A 17,001-nucleotide genomic window follows, 5' to 3' on the forward strand; every position below is an offset into this window, starting at 1 on the left:
TCTCCCAAATTTCTATGTGGGGACAAAGTTTGCAAAATATTCAAGTTGTCCAAATGAAAAGATGGCCAATTCACGACTGCAAAAGTTCAATCTATCCATGTGCAAAAGTTCAATCTATCCGTGTGGTTGGTTGACACTTCTTGGTGCCAAAAAAGTGAAAAAGAGACGCAAACGAATTCAAAATCTAAATGTGGCATCACCTGGGTGGGTTGGAAAATCAGAGCTCAAACTGTAGCATACGTTCATTATGCAATACGTTCTTTGTGCAATTGATTTCCAAATTACTCTGCAACTCAACTCCAATGATATATAATTTGGGTTCAATCCCAGACATAGGCCTAAATGGAGAAAAACAAATGTAGACACAATAAGGCAGCAGACGAGACGACACCAAATAAACAGATCTTGTTTATTTTCAGTAGTTACGTACATAAACCAAATGAAGTGTTAAGAAGTGCCAAAGTGCAAGCAGGTGAGTGCAGGAGGCGCAGCAGGTGGTGGTATTGTCATTTGATTGCATGACGTGCAGACACAGGCAAAAGACTAGTTTGTTGAATCTGTAAGAATGAAACAAAGTGAAACGAAAGAGTTAAATAGTTCTTTTCTATTTTTGGATAACAGTTTAGGAAAGGTGCACCGGTCCTGGAAGTAATGCAATACCAGGTCAATGCGTGGAGTGGACAGAGCAAGCTCTTCTTCCATCTCCCTGTTCTAAAAATCCATTTAATATATGGCCCCCAGATAGGGGGCGTATCAGATATTAAACTGATAAGAACAGATACTACACTTGATCTTAGCCAAAAGGCCGAGAAGCGATAACCCATTAAGGGCACGGAAAAAACACGCTCCGTTCTGACCTGACTCACACAATCAAGGAGAATGCTAGAGCAGCCACCAATAATCTATGAAGAGCGGCCTCCTGCTGCTTGCGGCCCTGTCCAAGGTGCTTCCAGCTACTGCAATGACTGACCCACAGCAAGGGCCTTTTTTTTTTTTTTTTTTTTTTTTTTTTTTTGCCCACCACTTGCCTTTACCATAGCTTAGTTACAAGCAGAAGTGCTTTGGGTTTCTTTCCCATACTCTCTTGCTAGCTGCATGATTTGCATTGGCACCGCCTCCTGCAAACCTCTGCCACACCCACCCAAAAGACGCTTTGCGGCCTTCCTTTCTTCGAGCCGTGTCCCTGCAGTTTATTAGACAGTGTAACCCTTCATTGAAATGCTCAGAAACATTGCTCGGAATGTTCACAGTGTCTACGGAATGTTCAGGAAGAAGAGAATGTTGACAGTCAGAACACAGAATGTTGGTGCATTCTCATTCTAATTTTCAAACAACCAACATTCTACTCTGATGTCAGTGTGTTCTGATGTTTACAAGTATTGCACTTGCTTGCTGAGGTCCATTGGAGGGAGACACAGACCACGAGATGCTTTCTCCAATTGATTGTCCTTGCAAATAGGGACCCAAAAAGGTTTCTTGATGGTCGCACGATGCCGAAAGAGGCACATTTAAACCCGTAACAAAACCATTTATTGGAAACAAATTGCTTGACCAAATGAGCGCCAATTTCAAATGATTAAGCATAAACCTAGTCTCCCAAATTTCTATGTGGGGACAAAGTTTGCAAAATATTCAAGTTGTCCAAATGAAAAGATGGCCAATTCACGACTGCAAAAGTTCAATCTATCCATGTGCAAAAGTTCAATCTATCCGTGTGGTTGGTTGACACTTCTTGGTGCCAAAAAAGTGAAAAAGAGACGCAAACGAATTCAAAATCTAAATGTGGCATCACCTGGGTGGGTTGGAAAATCAGAGCTCAAACTGTAGCATACGTTCATTATGCAATACGTTCTTTGTGCAATTGATTTCCAAATTACTCTGCAACTCAACTCCAATGATATATAATTTGGGTTCAATCCCAGACATAGGCCTAAATGGAGAAAAACAAATGTAGACACAATAAGGCAGCAGACGAGACGACACCAAATAAACAGATCTTGTTTATTTTCAGTAGTTACGTACATAAACCAAATGAAGTGTTAAGAAGTGCCAAAGTGCAAGCAGGTGAGTGCAGGAGGCGCAGCAGGTGGTGGTATTGTCATTTGATTGCATGACGTGCAGACACAGGCAAAAGACTAGTTTGTTGAATCTGTAAGAATGAAACAAAGTGAAACGAAAGAGTTAAATAGTTCTTTTCTATTTTTGGATAACAGTTTAGGAAAGGTGCACCGGTCCTGGAAGTAATGCAATACCAGGTCAATGCGTGGAGTGGACAGAGCAAGCTCTTCTTCCATCTCCCTGTTCTAAAAATCCATTTAATATATGGCCCCCAGATAGGGGGCGTATCAGATATTAAACTGATAAGAACAGATACTACACTTGATCTTAGCCAAAAGGCCGAGAAGCGATAACCCATTAAGGGCACGGAAAAAACACGCTCCGTTCTGACCTGACTCACACAATCAAGGAGAATGCTAGAGCAGCCACCAATAATCTATGAAGAGCGGCCTCCTGCTGCTTGCGGCCCTGTCCAAGGTGCTTCCAGCTACTGCAATGACTGACCCACAGCAAGGGCCTTTTTTTTTTTTTTTTTTTTTTTTTTTTTTGCCCACCACTTGCCTTTACCATAGCTTAGTTACAAGCAGAAGTGCTTTGGGTTTCTTTCCCATACTCTCTTGCTAGCTGCATGATTTGCATTGGCACCGCCTCCTGCAAACCTCTGCCACACACCCACCCAAAAGACGCTTTGCGGCCTTCCTTTCTTCGAGCCGTGTCCCTGCAGTTTATTAGACAGTGTAACCCTTCATTGAAATGCTCAGAAACATTGCTCGGAATGTTCACAGTGTCTACGGAATGTTCAGGAAGAAGAGAATGTTGACAGTCAGAACACAGAATGTTGGTGCATTCTCATTCTAATTTTCAAACAACCAACATTCTACTCTGATGTCAGTGTGTTCTGATGTTTACAAGTATTGCACTTGCTTGCTGAGGTCCATTGGAGGGAGACACAGACCACGAGATGCTTTCTCCAATTGATTGTCCTTGCAAATAGGGACCCAAAAAGGTTTCTTGATGGTCGCACGATGCCGAAAGAGGCACATTTAAACCCGTAACAAAACCATTTATTGGAAACAAATTGCTTGACCAAATGAGCGCCAATTTCAAATGATTAAGCATAAACCTAGTCTCCCAAATTTCTATGTGGGGACAAAGTTTGCAAAATATTCAAGTTGTCCAAATGAAAAGATGGCCAATTCACGACTGCAAAAGTTCAATCTATCCATGTGCAAAAGTTCAATCTATCCGTGTGGTTGGTTGACACTTCTTGGTGCCAAAAAAGTGAAAAAGAGACGCAAACGAATTCAAAATCTAAATGTGGCATCACCTGGGTGGGTTGGAAAATCAGAGCTCAAACTGTAGCATACGTTCATTATGCAATACGTTCTTTGTGCAATTGATTTCCAAATTACTCTGCAACTCAACTCCAATGATATATAATTTGGGTTCAATCCCAGACATAGGCCTAAATGGAGAAAAACAAATGTAGACACAATAAGGCAGCAGACGAGACGACACCAAATAAACAGATCTTGTTTATTTTCAGTAGTTACGTACATAAACCAAATGAAGTGTTAAGAAGTGCCAAAGTGCAAGCAGGTGAGTGCAGGAGGCGCAGCAGGTGGTGGTATTGTCATTTGATTGCATGACGTGCAGACACAGGCAAAAGACTAGTTTGTTGAATCTGTAAGAATGAAACAAAGTGAAACGAAAGAGTTAAATAGTTCTTTTCTATTTTTGGATAACAGTTTAGGAAAGGTGCACCGGTCCTGGAAGTAATGCAATACCAGGTCAATGCGTGGAGTGGACAGAGCAAGCTCTTCTTCCATCTCCCTGTTCTAAAAATCCATTTAATATATGGCCCCCAGATAGGGGGCGTATCAGATATTAAACTGATAAGAACAGATACTACACTTGATCTTAGCCAAAAGGCCGAGAAGCGATAACCCATTAAGGGCACGGAAAAAACACGCTCCGTTCTGACCTGACTCACACAATCAAGGAGAATGCTAGAGCAGCCACCAATAATCTATGAAGAGCGGCCTCCTGCTGCTTGCGGCCCTGTCCAAGGTGCTTCCAGCTACTGCAATGACTGACCCACAGCAAGGGCCTTTTTTTTTTTTTTTTTTTTTTTTTTTTTTTGCCCACCACTTGCCTTTACCATAGCTTAGTTACAAGCAGAAGTGCTTTGGGTTTCTTTCCCATACTCTCTTGCTAGCTGCATGATTTGCATTGGCACCGCCTCCTGCAAACCTCTGCCACACCCACCCAAAAGACGCTTTGCGGCCTTCCTTTCTTCGAGCCGTGTCCCTGCAGTTTATTAGACAGTGTAACCCTTCATTGAAATGCTCAGAAACATTGCTCGGAATGTTCACAGTGTCTACGGAATGTTCAGGAAGAAGAGAATGTTGACAGTCAGAACACAGAATGTTGGTGCATTCTCATTCTAATTTTCAAACAACCAACATTCTACTCTGATGTCAGTGTGTTCTGATGTTTACAAGTATTGCACTTGCTTGCTGAGGTCCATTGGAGGGAGACACAGACCACGAGATGCTTTCTCCAATTGATTGTCCTTGCAAATAGGGACCCAAAAAGGTTTCTTGATGGTCGCACGATGCCGAAAGAGGCACATTTAAACCCGTAACAAAACCATTTATTGGAAACAAATTGCTTGACCAAATGAGCGCCAATTTCAAATGATTAAGCATAAACCTAGTCTCCCAAATTTCTATGTGGGGACAAAGTTTGCAAAATATTCAAGTTGTCCAAATGAAAAGATGGCCAATTCACGACTGCAAAAGTTCAATCTATCCATGTGCAAAAGTTCAATCTATCCGTGTGGTTGGTTGACACTTCTTGGTGCCAAAAAAGTGAAAAAGAGACGCAAACGAATTCAAAATCTAAATGTGGCATCACCTGGGTGGGTTGGAAAATCAGAGCTCAAACTGTAGCATACGTTCATTATGCAATACGTTCTTTGTGCAATTGATTTCCAAATTACTCTGCAACTCAACTCCAATGATATATAATTTGGGTTCAATCCCAGACATAGGCCTAAATGGAGAAAAACAAATGTAGACACAATAAGGCAGCAGACGAGACGACACCAAATAAACAGATCTTGTTTATTTTCAGTAGTTACGTACATAAACCAAATGAAGTGTTAAGAAGTGCCAAAGTGCAAGCAGGTGAGTGCAGGAGGCGCAGCAGGTGGTGGTATTGTCATTTGATTGCATGACGTGCAGACACAGGCAAAAGACTAGTTTGTTGAATCTGTAAGAATGAAACAAAGTGAAACGAAAGAGTTAAATAGTTCTTTTCTATTTTTGGATAACAGTTTAGGAAAGGTGCACCGGTCCTGGAAGTAATGCAATACCAGGTCAATGCGTGGAGTGGACAGAGCAAGCTCTTCTTCCATCTCCCTGTTCTAAAAATCCATTTAATATATGGCCCCCAGATAGGGGGCGTATCAGATATTAAACTGATAAGAACAGATACTACACTTGATCTTAGCCAAAAGGCCGAGAAGCGATAACCCATTAAGGGCACGGAAAAAACACGCTCCGTTCTGACCTGACTCACACAATCAAGGAGAATGCTAGAGCAGCCACCAATAATCTATGAAGAGCGGCCTCCTGCTGCTTGCGGCCCTGTCCAAGGTGCTTCCAGCTACTGCAATGACTGACCCACAGCAAGGGCCTTTTTTTTTTTTTTTTTTTTTTTTTTTTTTTGCCCACCACTTGCCTTTACCATAGCTTAGTTACAAGCAGAAGTGCTTTGGGTTTCTTTCCCATACTCTCTTGCTAGCTGCATGATTTGCATTGGCACCGCCTCCTGCAAACCTCTGCCACACCCACCCAAAAGACGCTTTGCGGCCTTCCTTTCTTCGAGCCGTGTCCCTGCAGTTTATTAGACAGTGTAACCCTTCATTGAAATGCTCAGAAACATTGCTCGGAATGTTCACAGTGTCTACGGAATGTTCAGGAAGAAGAGAATGTTGACAGTCAGAACACAGAATGTTGGTGCATTCTCATTCTAATTTTCAAACAACCAACATTCTACTCTGATGTCAGTGTGTTCTGATGTTTACAAGTATTGCACTTGCTTGCTGAGGTCCATTGGAGGGAGACACAGACCACGAGATGCTTTCTCCAATTGATTGTCCTTGCAAATAGGGACCCAAAAAGGTTTCTTGATGGTCGCACGATGCCGAAAGAGGCACATTTAAACCCGTAACAAAACCATTTATTGGAAACAAATTGCTTGACCAAATGAGCGCCAATTTCAAATGATTAAGCATAAACCTAGTCTCCCAAATTTCTATGTGGGGACAAAGTTTGCAAAATATTCAAGTTGTCCAAATGAAAAGATGGCCAATTCACGACTGCAAAAGTTCAATCTATCCATGTGCAAAAGTTCAATCTATCCGTGTGGTTGGTTGACACTTCTTGGTGCCAAAAAAGTGAAAAAGAGACGCAAACGAATTCAAAATCTAAATGTGGCATCACCTGGGTGGGTTGGAAAATCAGAGCTCAAACTGTAGCATACGTTCATTATGCAATACGTTCTTTGTGCAATTGATTTCCAAATTACTCTGCAACTCAACTCCAATGATATATAATTTGGGTTCAATCCCAGACATAGGCCTAAATGGAGAAAAACAAATGTAGACACAATAAGGCAGCAGACGAGACGACACCAAATAAACAGATCTTGTTTATTTTCAGTAGTTACGTACATAAACCAAATGAAGTGTTAAGAAGTGCCAAAGTGCAAGCAGGTGAGTGCAGGAGGCGCAGCAGGTGGTGGTATTGTCATTTGATTGCATGACGTGCAGACACAGGCAAAAGACTAGTTTGTTGAATCTGTAAGAATGAAACAAAGTGAAACGAAAGAGTTAAATAGTTCTTTTCTATTTTTGGATAACAGTTTAGGAAAGGTGCACCGGTCCTGGAAGTAATGCAATACCAGGTCAATGCGTGGAGTGGACAGAGCAAGCTCTTCTTCCATCTCCCTGTTCTAAAAATCCATTTAATATATGGCCCCCAGATAGGGGGCGTATCAGATATTAAACTGATAAGAACAGATACTACACTTGATCTTAGCCAAAAGGCCGAGAAGCGATAACCCATTAAGGGCACGGAAAAAACACGCTCCGTTCTGACCTGACTCACACAATCAAGGAGAATGCTAGAGCAGCCACCAATAATCTATGAAGAGCGGCCTCCTGCTGCTTGCGGCCCTGTCCAAGGTGCTTCCAGCTACTGCAATGACTGACCCACAGCAAGGGCCTTTTTTTTTTTTTTTTTTTTTTTTTTTTTTGCCCACCACTTGCCTTTACCATAGCTTAGTTACAAGCAGAAGTGCTTTGGGTTTCTTTCCCATACTCTCTTGCTAGCTGCATGATTTGCATTGGCACCGCCTCCTGCAAACCTCTGCCACACCCACCCAAAAGACGCTTTGCGGCCTTCCTTTCTTCGAGCCGTGTCCCTGCAGTTTATTAGACAGTGTAACCCTTCATTGAAATGCTCAGAAACATTGCTCGGAATGTTCACAGTGTCTACGGAATGTTCAGGAAGAAGAGAATGTTGACAGTCAGAACACAGAATGTTGGTGCATTCTCATTCTAATTTTCAAACAACCAACATTCTACTCTGATGTCAGTGTGTTCTGATGTTTACAAGTATTGCACTTGCTTGCTGAGGTCCATTGGAGGGAGACACAGACCACGAGATGCTTTCTCCAATTGATTGTCCTTGCAAATAGGGACCCAAAAAGGTTTCTTGATGGTCGCACGATGCCGAAAGAGGCACATTTAAACCCGTAACAAAACCATTTATTGGAAACAAATTGCTTGACCAAATGAGCGCCAATTTCAAATGATTAAGCATAAACCTAGTCTCCCAAATTTCTATGTGGGGACAAAGTTTGCAAAATATTCAAGTTGTCCAAATGAAAAGATGGCCAATTCACGACTGCAAAAGTTCAATCTATCCATGTGCAAAAGTTCAATCTATCCGTGTGGTTGGTTGACACTTCTTGGTGCCAAAAAAGTGAAAAAGAGACGCAAACGAATTCAAAATCTAAATGTGGCATCACCTGGGTGGGTTGGAAAATCAGAGCTCAAACTGTAGCATACGTTCATTATGCAATACGTTCTTTGTGCAATTGATTTCCAAATTACTCTGCAACTCAACTCCAATGATATATAATTTGGGTTCAATCCCAGACATAGGCCTAAATGGAGAAAAACAAATGTAGACACAATAAGGCAGCAGACGAGACGACACCAAATAAACAGATCTTGTTTATTTTCAGTAGTTACGTACATAAACCAAATGAAGTGTTAAGAAGTGCCAAAGTGCAAGCAGGTGAGTGCAGGAGGCGCAGCAGGTGGTGGTATTGTCATTTGATTGCATGACGTGCAGACACAGGCAAAAGACTAGTTTGTTGAATCTGTAAGAATGAAACAAAGTGAAACGAAAGAGTTAAATAGTTCTTTTCTATTTTTGGATAACAGTTTAGGAAAGGTGCACCGGTCCTGGAAGTAATGCAATACCAGGTCAATGCGTGGAGTGGACAGAGCAAGCTCTTCTTCCATCTCCCTGTTCTAAAAATCCATTTAATATATGGCCCCCAGATAGGGGGCGTATCAGATATTAAACTGATAAGAACAGATACTACACTTGATCTTAGCCAAAAGGCCGAGAAGCGATAACCCATTAAGGGCACGGAAAAAACACGCTCCGTTCTGACCTGACTCACACAATCAAGGAGAATGCTAGAGCAGCCACCAATAATCTATGAAGAGCGGCCTCCTGCTGCTTGCGGCCCTGTCCAAGGTGCTTCCAGCTACTGCAATGACTGACCCACAGCAAGGGCCTTTTTTTTTTTTTTTTTTTTTTTTTTTTTTGCCCACCACTTGCCTTTACCATAGCTTAGTTACAAGCAGAAGTGCTTTGGGTTTCTTTCCCATACTCTCTTGCTAGCTGCATGATTTGCATTGGCACCGCCTCCTGCAAACCTCTGCCACACCCACCCAAAAGACGCTTTGCGGCCTTCCTTTCTTCGAGCCGTGTCCCTGCAGTTTATTAGACAGTGTAACCCTTCATTGAAATGCTCAGAAACATTGCTCGGAATGTTCACAGTGTCTACGGAATGTTCAGGAAGAAGAGAATGTTGACAGTCAGAACACAGAATGTTGGTGCATTCTCATTCTAATTTTCAAACAACCAACATTCTACTCTGATGTCAGTGTGTTCTGATGTTTACAAGTATTGCACTTGCTTGCTGAGGTCCATTGGAGGGAGACACAGACCACGAGATGCTTTCTCCAATTGATTGTCCTTGCAAATAGGGACCCAAAAAGGTTTCTTGATGGTCGCACGATGCCGAAAGAGGCACATTTAAACCCGTAACAAAACCATTTATTGGAAACAAATTGCTTGACCAAATGAGCGCCAATTTCAAATGATTAAGCATAAACCTAGTCTCCCAAATTTCTATGTGGGGACAAAGTTTGCAAAATATTCAAGTTGTCCAAATGAAAAGATGGCCAATTCACGACTGCAAAAGTTCAATCTATCCATGTGCAAAAGTTCAATCTATCCGTGTGGTTGGTTGACACTTCTTGGTGCCAAAAAAGTGAAAAAGAGACGCAAACGAATTCAAAATCTAAATGTGGCATCACCTGGGTGGGTTGGAAAATCAGAGCTCAAACTGTAGCATACGTTCATTATGCAATACGTTCTTTGTGCAATTGATTTCCAAATTACTCTGCAACTCAACTCCAATGATATATAATTTGGGTTCAATCCCAGACATAGGCCTAAATGGAGAAAAACAAATGTAGACACAATAAGGCAGCAGACGAGACGACACCAAATAAACAGATCTTGTTTATTTTCAGTAGTTACGTACATAAACCAAATGAAGTGTTAAGAAGTGCCAAAGTGCAAGCAGGTGAGTGCAGGAGGCGCAGCAGGTGGTGGTATTGTCATTTGATTGCATGACGTGCAGACACAGGCAAAAGACTAGTTTGTTGAATCTGTAAGAATGAAACAAAGTGAAACGAAAGAGTTAAATAGTTCTTTTCTATTTTTGGATAACAGTTTAGGAAAGGTGCACCGGTCCTGGAAGTAATGCAATACCAGGTCAATGCGTGGAGTGGACAGAGCAAGCTCTTCTTCCATCTCCCTGTTCTAAAAATCCATTTAATATATGGCCCCCAGATAGGGGGCGTATCAGATATTAAACTGATAAGAACAGATACTACACTTGATCTTAGCCAAAAGGCCGAGAAGCGATAACCCATTAAGGGCACGGAAAAAACACGCTCCGTTCTGACCTGACTCACACAATCAAGGAGAATGCTAGAGCAGCCACCAATAATCTATGAAGAGCGGCCTCCTGCTGCTTGCGGCCCTGTCCAAGGTGCTTCCAGCTACTGCAATGACTGACCCACAGCAAGGGCCTTTTTTTTTTTTTTTTTTTTTTTTTTTTTTGCCCACCACTTGCCTTTACCATAGCTTAGTTACAAGCAGAAGTGCTTTGGGTTTCTTTCCCATACTCTCTTGCTAGCTGCATGATTTGCATTGGCACCGCCTCCTGCAAACCTCTGCCACACCCACCCAAAAGACGCTTTGCGGCCTTCCTTTCTTCGAGCCGTGTCCCTGCAGTTTATTAGACAGTGTAACCCTTCATTGAAATGCTCAGAAACATTGCTCGGAATGTTCACAGTGTCTACGGAATGTTCAGGAAGAAGAGAATGTTGACAGTCAGAACACAGAATGTTGGTGCATTCTCATTCTAATTTTCAAACAACCAACATTCTACTCTGATGTCAGTGTGTTCTGATGTTTACAAGTATTGCACTTGCTTGCTGAGGTCCATTGGAGGGAGACACAGACCACGAGATGCTTTCTCCAATTGATTGTCCTTGCAAATAGGGACCCAAAAAGGTTTCTTGATGGTCGCACGATGCCGAAAGAGGCACATTTAAACCCGTAACAAAACCATTTATTGGAAACAAATTGCTTGACCAAATGAGCGCCAATTTCAAATGATTAAGCATAAACCTAGTCTCCCAAATTTCTATGTGGGGACAAAGTTTGCAAAATATTCAAGTTGTCCAAATGAAAAGATGGCCAATTCACGACTGCAAAAGTTCAATCTATCCATGTGCAAAAGTTCAATCTATCCGTGTGGTTGGTTGACACTTCTTGGTGCCAAAAAAGTGAAAAAGAGACGCAAACGAATTCAAAATCTAAATGTGGCATCACCTGGGTGGGTTGGAAAATCAGAGCTCAAACTGTAGCATACGTTCATTATGCAATACGTTCTTTGTGCAATTGATTTCCAAATTACTCTGCAACTCAACTCCAATGATATATAATTTGGGTTCAATCCCAGACATAGGCCTAAATGGAGAAAAACAAATGTAGACACAATAAGGCAGCAGACGAGACGACACCAAATAAACAGATCTTGTTTATTTTCAGTAGTTACGTACATAAACCAAATGAAGTGTTAAGAAGTGCCAAAGTGCAAGCAGGTGAGTGCAGGAGGCGCAGCAGGTGGTGGTATTGTCATTTGATTGCATGACGTGCAGACACAGGCAAAAGACTAGTTTGTTGAATCTGTAAGAATGAAACAAAGTGAAACGAAAGAGTTAAATAGTTCTTTTCTATTTTTGGATAACAGTTTAGGAAAGGTGCACCGGTCCTGGAAGTAATGCAATACCAGGTCAATGCGTGGAGTGGACAGAGCAAGCTCTTCTTCCATCTCCCTGTTCTAAAAATCCATTTAATATATGGCCCCCAGATAGGGGGCGTATCAGATATTAAACTGATAAGAACAGATACTACACTTGATCTTAGCCAAAAGGCCGAGAAGCGATAACCCATTAAGGGCACGGAAAAAACACGCTCCGTTCTGACCTGACTCACACAATCAAGGAGAATGCTAGAGCAGCCACCAATAATCTATGAAGAGCGGCCTCCTGCTGCTTGCGGCCCTGTCCAAGGTGCTTCCAGCTACTGCAATGACTGACCCACAGCAAGGGCCTTTTTTTTTTTTTTTTTTTTTTTTTTTTTTGCCCACCACTTGCCTTTACCATAGCTTAGTTACAAGCAGAAGTGCTTTGGGTTTCTTTCCCATACTCTCTTGCTAGCTGCATGATTTGCATTGGCACCGCCTCCTGCAAACCTCTGCCACACCCACCCAAAAGACGCTTTGCGGCCTTCCTTTCTTCGAGCCGTGTCCCTGCAGTTTATTAGACAGTGTAACCCTTCATTGAAATGCTCAGAAACATTGCTCGGAATGTTCACAGTGTCTACGGAATGTTCAGGAAGAAGAGAATGTTGACAGTCAGAACACAGAATGTTGGTGCATTCTCATTCTAATTTTCAAACAACCAACATTCTACTCTGATGTCAGTGTGTTCTGATGTTTACAAGTATTGCACTTGCTTGCTGAGGTCCATTGGAGGGAGACACAGACCACGAGATGCTTTCTCCAATTGATTGTCCTTGCAAATAGGGACCCAAAAAGGTTTCTTGATGGTCGCACGATGCCGAAAGAGGCACATTTAAACCCGTAACAAAACCATTTATTGGAAACAAATTGCTTGACCAAATGAGCGCCAATTTCAAATGATTAAGCATAAACCTAGTCTCCCAAATTTCTATGTGGGGACAAAGTTTGCAAAATATTCAAGTTGTCCAAATGAAAAGATGGCCAATTCACGACTGCAAAAGTTCAATCTATCCATGTGCAAAAGTTCAATCTATCCGTGTGGTTGGTTGACACTTCTTGGTGCCAAAAAAGTGAAAAAGAGACGCAAACGAATTCAAAATCTAAATGTGGCATCACCTGGGTGGGTTGGAAAATCAGAGCTCAAACTGTAGCATACGTTCATTATGCAATACGTTCTTTGTGCAATTGATTTCCAAATTACTCTGCAACTCAACTCCAATGATATATAATTTGGGTTCAATCCCAGACATAGGCCTAAATGGAGAAAAACAAATGTAGACACAATAAGGCAGCAGACGAGACGACACCAAATAAACAGATCTTGTTTATTTTCAGTAGTTACGTACATAAACCAAATGAAGTGTTAAGAAGTGCCAAAGTGCAAGCAGGTGAGTGCAGGAGGCGCAGCAGGTGGTGGTATTGTCATTTGATTGCATGACGTGCAGACACAGGCAAAAGACTAGTTTGTTGAATCTGTAAGAATGAAACAAAGTGAAACGAAAGAGTTAAATAGTTCTTTTCTATTTTTGGATAACAGTTTAGGAAAGGTGCACCGGTCCTGGAAGTAATGCAATACCAGGTCAATGCGTGGAGTGGACAGAGCAAGCTCTTCTTCCATCTCCCTGTTCTAAAAATCCATTTAATATATGGCCCCCAGATAGGGGGCGTATCAGATATTAAACTGATAAGAACAGATACTACACTTGATCTTAGCCAAAAGGCCGAGAAGCGATAACCCATTAAGGGCACGGAAAAAACACGCTCCGTTCTGACCTGACTCACACAATCAAGGAGAATGCTAGAGCAGCCACCAATAATCTATGAAGAGCGGCCTCCTGCTGCTTGCGGCCCTGTCCAAGGTGCTTCCAGCTACTGCAATGACTGACCCACAGCAAGGGCCTTTTTTTTTTTTTTTTTTTTTTTTTTTTTTTGCCCACCACTTGCCTTTACCATAGCTTAGTTACAAGCAGAAGTGCTTTGGGTTTCTTTCCCATACTCTCTTGCTAGCTGCATGATTTGCATTGGCACCGCCTCCTGCAAACCTCTGCCACACCCACCCAAAAGACGCTTTGCGGCCTTCCTTTCTTCGAGCCGTGTCCCTGCAGTTTATTAGACAGTGTAACCCTTCATTGAAATGCTCAGAAACATTGCTCGGAATGTTCACAGTGTCTACGGAATGTTCAGGAAGAAGAGAATGTTGACAGTCAGAACACAGAATGTTGGTGCATTCTCATTCTAATTTTCAAACAACCAACATTCTACTCTGATGTCAGTGTGTTCTGATGTTTACAAGTATTGCACTTGCTTGCTGAGGTCCATTGGAGGGAGACACAGACCACGAGATGCTTTCTCCAATTGATTGTCCTTGCAAATAGGGACCCAAAAAGGTTTCTTGATGGTCGCACGATGCCGAAAGAGGCACATTTAAACCCGTAACAAAACCATTTATTGGAAACAAATTGCTTGACCAAATGAGCGCCAATTTCAAATGATTAAGCATAAACCTAGTCTCCCAAATTTCTATGTGGGGACAAAGTTTGCAAAATATTCAAGTTGTCCAAATGAAAAGATGGCCAATTCACGACTGCAAAAGTTCAATCTATCCATGTGCAAAAGTTCAATCTATCCGTGTGGTTGGTTGACACTTCTTGGTGCCAAAAAAGTGAAAAAGAGACGCAAACGAATTCAAAATCTAAATGTGGCATCACCTGGGTGGGTTGGAAAATCAGAGCTCAAACTGTAGCATACGTTCATTATGCAATACGTTCTTTGTGCAATTGATTTCCAAATTACTCTGCAACTCAACTCCAATGATATATAATTTGGGTTCAATCCCAGACATAGGCCTAAATGGAGAAAAACAAATGTAGACACAATAAGGCAGCAGACGAGACGACACCAAATAAACAGATCTTGTTTATTTTCAGTAGTTACGTACATAAACCAAATGAAGTGTTAAGAAGTGCCAAAGTGCAAGCAGGTGAGTGCAGGAGGCGCAGCAGGTGGTGGTATTGTCATTTGATTGCATGACGTGCAGACACAGGCAAAAGACTAGTTTGTTGAATCTGTAAGAATGAAACAAAGTGAAACGAAAGAGTTAAATAGTTCTTTTCTATTTTTGGATAACAGTTTAGGAAAGGTGCACCGGTCCTGGAAGTAATGCAATACCAGGTCAATGCGTGGAGTGGACAGAGCAAGCTCTTCTTCCATCTCCCTGTTCTAAAAATCCATTTAATATATGGCCCCCAGATAGGGGGCGTATCAGATATTAAACTGATAAGAACAGATACTACACTTGATCTTAGCCAAAAGGCCGAGAAGCGATAACCCATTAAGGGCACGGAAAAAACACGCTCCGTTCTGACCTGACTCACACAATCAAGGAGAATGCTAGAGCAGCCACCAATAATCTATGAAGAGCGGCCTCCTGCTGCTTGCGGCCCTGTCCAAGGTGCTTCCAGCTACTGCAATGACTGACCCACAGCAAGGGCCTTTTTTTTTTTTTTTTTTTTTTTTTTTTTTTGCCCACCACTTGCCTTTACCATAGCTTAGTTACAAGCAGAAGTGCTTTGGGTTTCTTTCCCATACTCTCTTGCTAGCTGCATGATTTGCATTGGCACCGCCTCCTGCAAACCTCTGCCACACCCACCCAAAAGACGCTTTGCGGCCTTCCTTTCTTCGAGCCGTGTCCCTGCAGTTTATTAGACAGTGTAACCCTTCATTGAAATGCTCAGAAACATTGCTCGGAATGTTCACAGTGTCTACGGAATGTTCAGGAAGAAGAGAATGTTGACAGTCAGAACACAGAATGTTGGTGCATTCTCATTCTAATTTTCAAAACAACCAACATTCTACTCTGATGTCAGTGTGTTCTGATGTTTACAAGTATTGCACTTGCTTGCTGAGGTCCATTGGAGGGAGACACAGACCACGAGATGCTTTCTCCAATTGATTGTCCTTGCAAATAGGGACCCAAAAAGGTTCTTGATGGTCGCACGATGCCGAAAGAGGCACATTTAAACCCGTAACAAAACCATTTATTGGAAACAAATTGCTTGACCAAATGAGCGCCAATTTCAAATGATTAAGCATAAACCTAGTCTCCCAAATTTCTATGTGGGGACAAAGTTTGCAAAATATTCAAGTTGTCCAAATGAAAAGATGGCCAATTCACGACTGCAAAAGTTCAATCTATCCATGTGCAAAAGTTCAATCTATCCGTGTGGTTGGTTGACACTTCTTGGTGCCAAAAAAGTGAAAAAGAGACGCAAACGAATTCAAAATCTAAATGTGGCATCACCTGGGTGGGTTGGAAAATCAGAGCTCAAACTGTAGCATACGTTCATTATGCAATACGTTCTTTGTGCAATTGATTTCCAAATTACTCTGCAACTCAACTCCAATGATATATAATTTGGGTTCAATCCCAGACATAGGCCTAAATGGAGAAAAACAAATGTAGACACAATAAGGCAGCAGACGAGACGACACCAAATAAACAGATCTTGTTTATTTTCAGTAGTTACGTACATAAACCAAATGAAGTGTTAAGAAGTGCCAAAGTGCAAGCAGGTGAGTGCAGGAGGCGCAGCAGGTGGTGGTATTGTCATTTGATTGCATGACGTGCAGACACAGGCAAAAGACTAGTTTGTTGAATCTGTAAGAATGAAACAAAGTGAAACGAAAGAGTTAAATAGTTCTTTTCTATTTTTGGATAACAGTTTAGGAAAGGTGCACCGGTCCTGGAAGTAATGCAATACCAGGTCAATGCGTGGAGTGGACAGAGCAAGCTCTTCTTCCATCTCCCTGTTCTAAAAATCCATTTAATATATGGCCCCCAGATAGGGGGCGTATCAGATATTAAACTGATAAGAACAGATACTACACTTGATCTTAGCCAAAAGGCCGAGAAGCGATAACCCATTAAGGGCACGGAAAAAACACGCTCCGTTCTGACCTGACTCACACAATCAAGGAGAATGCTAGAGCAGCCACCAATAATCTATGAAGAGCGGCCTCCTGCTGCTTGCGGCCCTGTCCAAGGTGCTTCCAGCTACTGCAATGACTGACCCACAGCAAGGGCCTTTTTTTTTTTTTTTTTTTTTTTTTTTTTTGCCCACCACTTGCCTTTACCATAGCTTAGTTACAAGCAGAAGTGCTTTGGGTTTCTTTCCCATACTCTCT

At 42.0% G+C, this 17,001-nt stretch overlaps 11 non-coding genes across 11 annotated transcripts; all 11 read right to left on the bottom strand.

The window, feature by feature from the left end:
- Positions 1 to 626: 626 nt before the first annotated feature.
- On the bottom strand, positions 627 to 817 carry LOC148430416 (U2 spliceosomal RNA). The gene has a single exon (XR_015877509.1). It is a non-coding gene; the product is annotated as a U2 spliceosomal RNA (small nuclear RNA).
- A 1,401-nt stretch (positions 818 to 2,218) lies between these two features.
- Positions 2,219 to 2,409, bottom strand: LOC148430417 (U2 spliceosomal RNA). The gene has a single exon (XR_015877510.1). It is a non-coding gene; the product is annotated as a U2 spliceosomal RNA (small nuclear RNA).
- Positions 2,410 to 3,811: 1,402 nt separating this feature from the next.
- On the bottom strand, positions 3,812 to 4,002 carry LOC148430418 (U2 spliceosomal RNA). Its single transcript, XR_015877511.1, has one exon. It is a non-coding gene; the product is annotated as a U2 spliceosomal RNA (small nuclear RNA).
- Positions 4,003 to 5,403: 1,401 nt separating this feature from the next.
- LOC148430419 (U2 spliceosomal RNA) lies at positions 5,404 to 5,594 on the bottom strand. Its single transcript, XR_015877512.1, has one exon. It is a non-coding gene; the product is annotated as a U2 spliceosomal RNA (small nuclear RNA).
- Positions 5,595 to 6,995: 1,401 nt separating this feature from the next.
- Positions 6,996 to 7,186, bottom strand: LOC148430420 (U2 spliceosomal RNA). Its single transcript, XR_015877513.1, has one exon. It is a non-coding gene; the product is annotated as a U2 spliceosomal RNA (small nuclear RNA).
- Positions 7,187 to 8,586: 1,400 nt separating this feature from the next.
- LOC148430421 (U2 spliceosomal RNA) lies at positions 8,587 to 8,777 on the bottom strand. The gene has a single exon (XR_015877514.1). It is a non-coding gene; the product is annotated as a U2 spliceosomal RNA (small nuclear RNA).
- Positions 8,778 to 10,177: 1,400 nt separating this feature from the next.
- Positions 10,178 to 10,368, bottom strand: LOC148430422 (U2 spliceosomal RNA). The gene has a single exon (XR_015877515.1). It is a non-coding gene; the product is annotated as a U2 spliceosomal RNA (small nuclear RNA).
- Positions 10,369 to 11,768: 1,400 nt separating this feature from the next.
- On the bottom strand, positions 11,769 to 11,959 carry LOC148430423 (U2 spliceosomal RNA). Its single transcript, XR_015877516.1, has one exon. It is a non-coding gene; the product is annotated as a U2 spliceosomal RNA (small nuclear RNA).
- Positions 11,960 to 13,359: 1,400 nt separating this feature from the next.
- On the bottom strand, positions 13,360 to 13,550 carry LOC148430424 (U2 spliceosomal RNA). Its single transcript, XR_015877517.1, has one exon. It is a non-coding gene; the product is annotated as a U2 spliceosomal RNA (small nuclear RNA).
- A 1,401-nt stretch (positions 13,551 to 14,951) lies between these two features.
- LOC148430425 (U2 spliceosomal RNA) lies at positions 14,952 to 15,142 on the bottom strand. The gene has a single exon (XR_015877518.1). It is a non-coding gene; the product is annotated as a U2 spliceosomal RNA (small nuclear RNA).
- A 1,401-nt stretch (positions 15,143 to 16,543) lies between these two features.
- Positions 16,544 to 16,734, bottom strand: LOC148430426 (U2 spliceosomal RNA). Its single transcript, XR_015877520.1, has one exon. It is a non-coding gene; the product is annotated as a U2 spliceosomal RNA (small nuclear RNA).
- Positions 16,735 to 17,001: the final 267 nt, after the last annotated feature.

This window comes from Taudactylus pleione, unplaced genomic scaffold (assembly GCF_031769625.1).
Source record: "Taudactylus pleione unplaced genomic scaffold, aTauple2 ptg003829l, whole genome shotgun sequence".
In the NCBI taxonomy this organism is placed as follows: domain Eukaryota; kingdom Metazoa; phylum Chordata; class Amphibia; order Anura; family Myobatrachidae; genus Taudactylus; species Taudactylus pleione.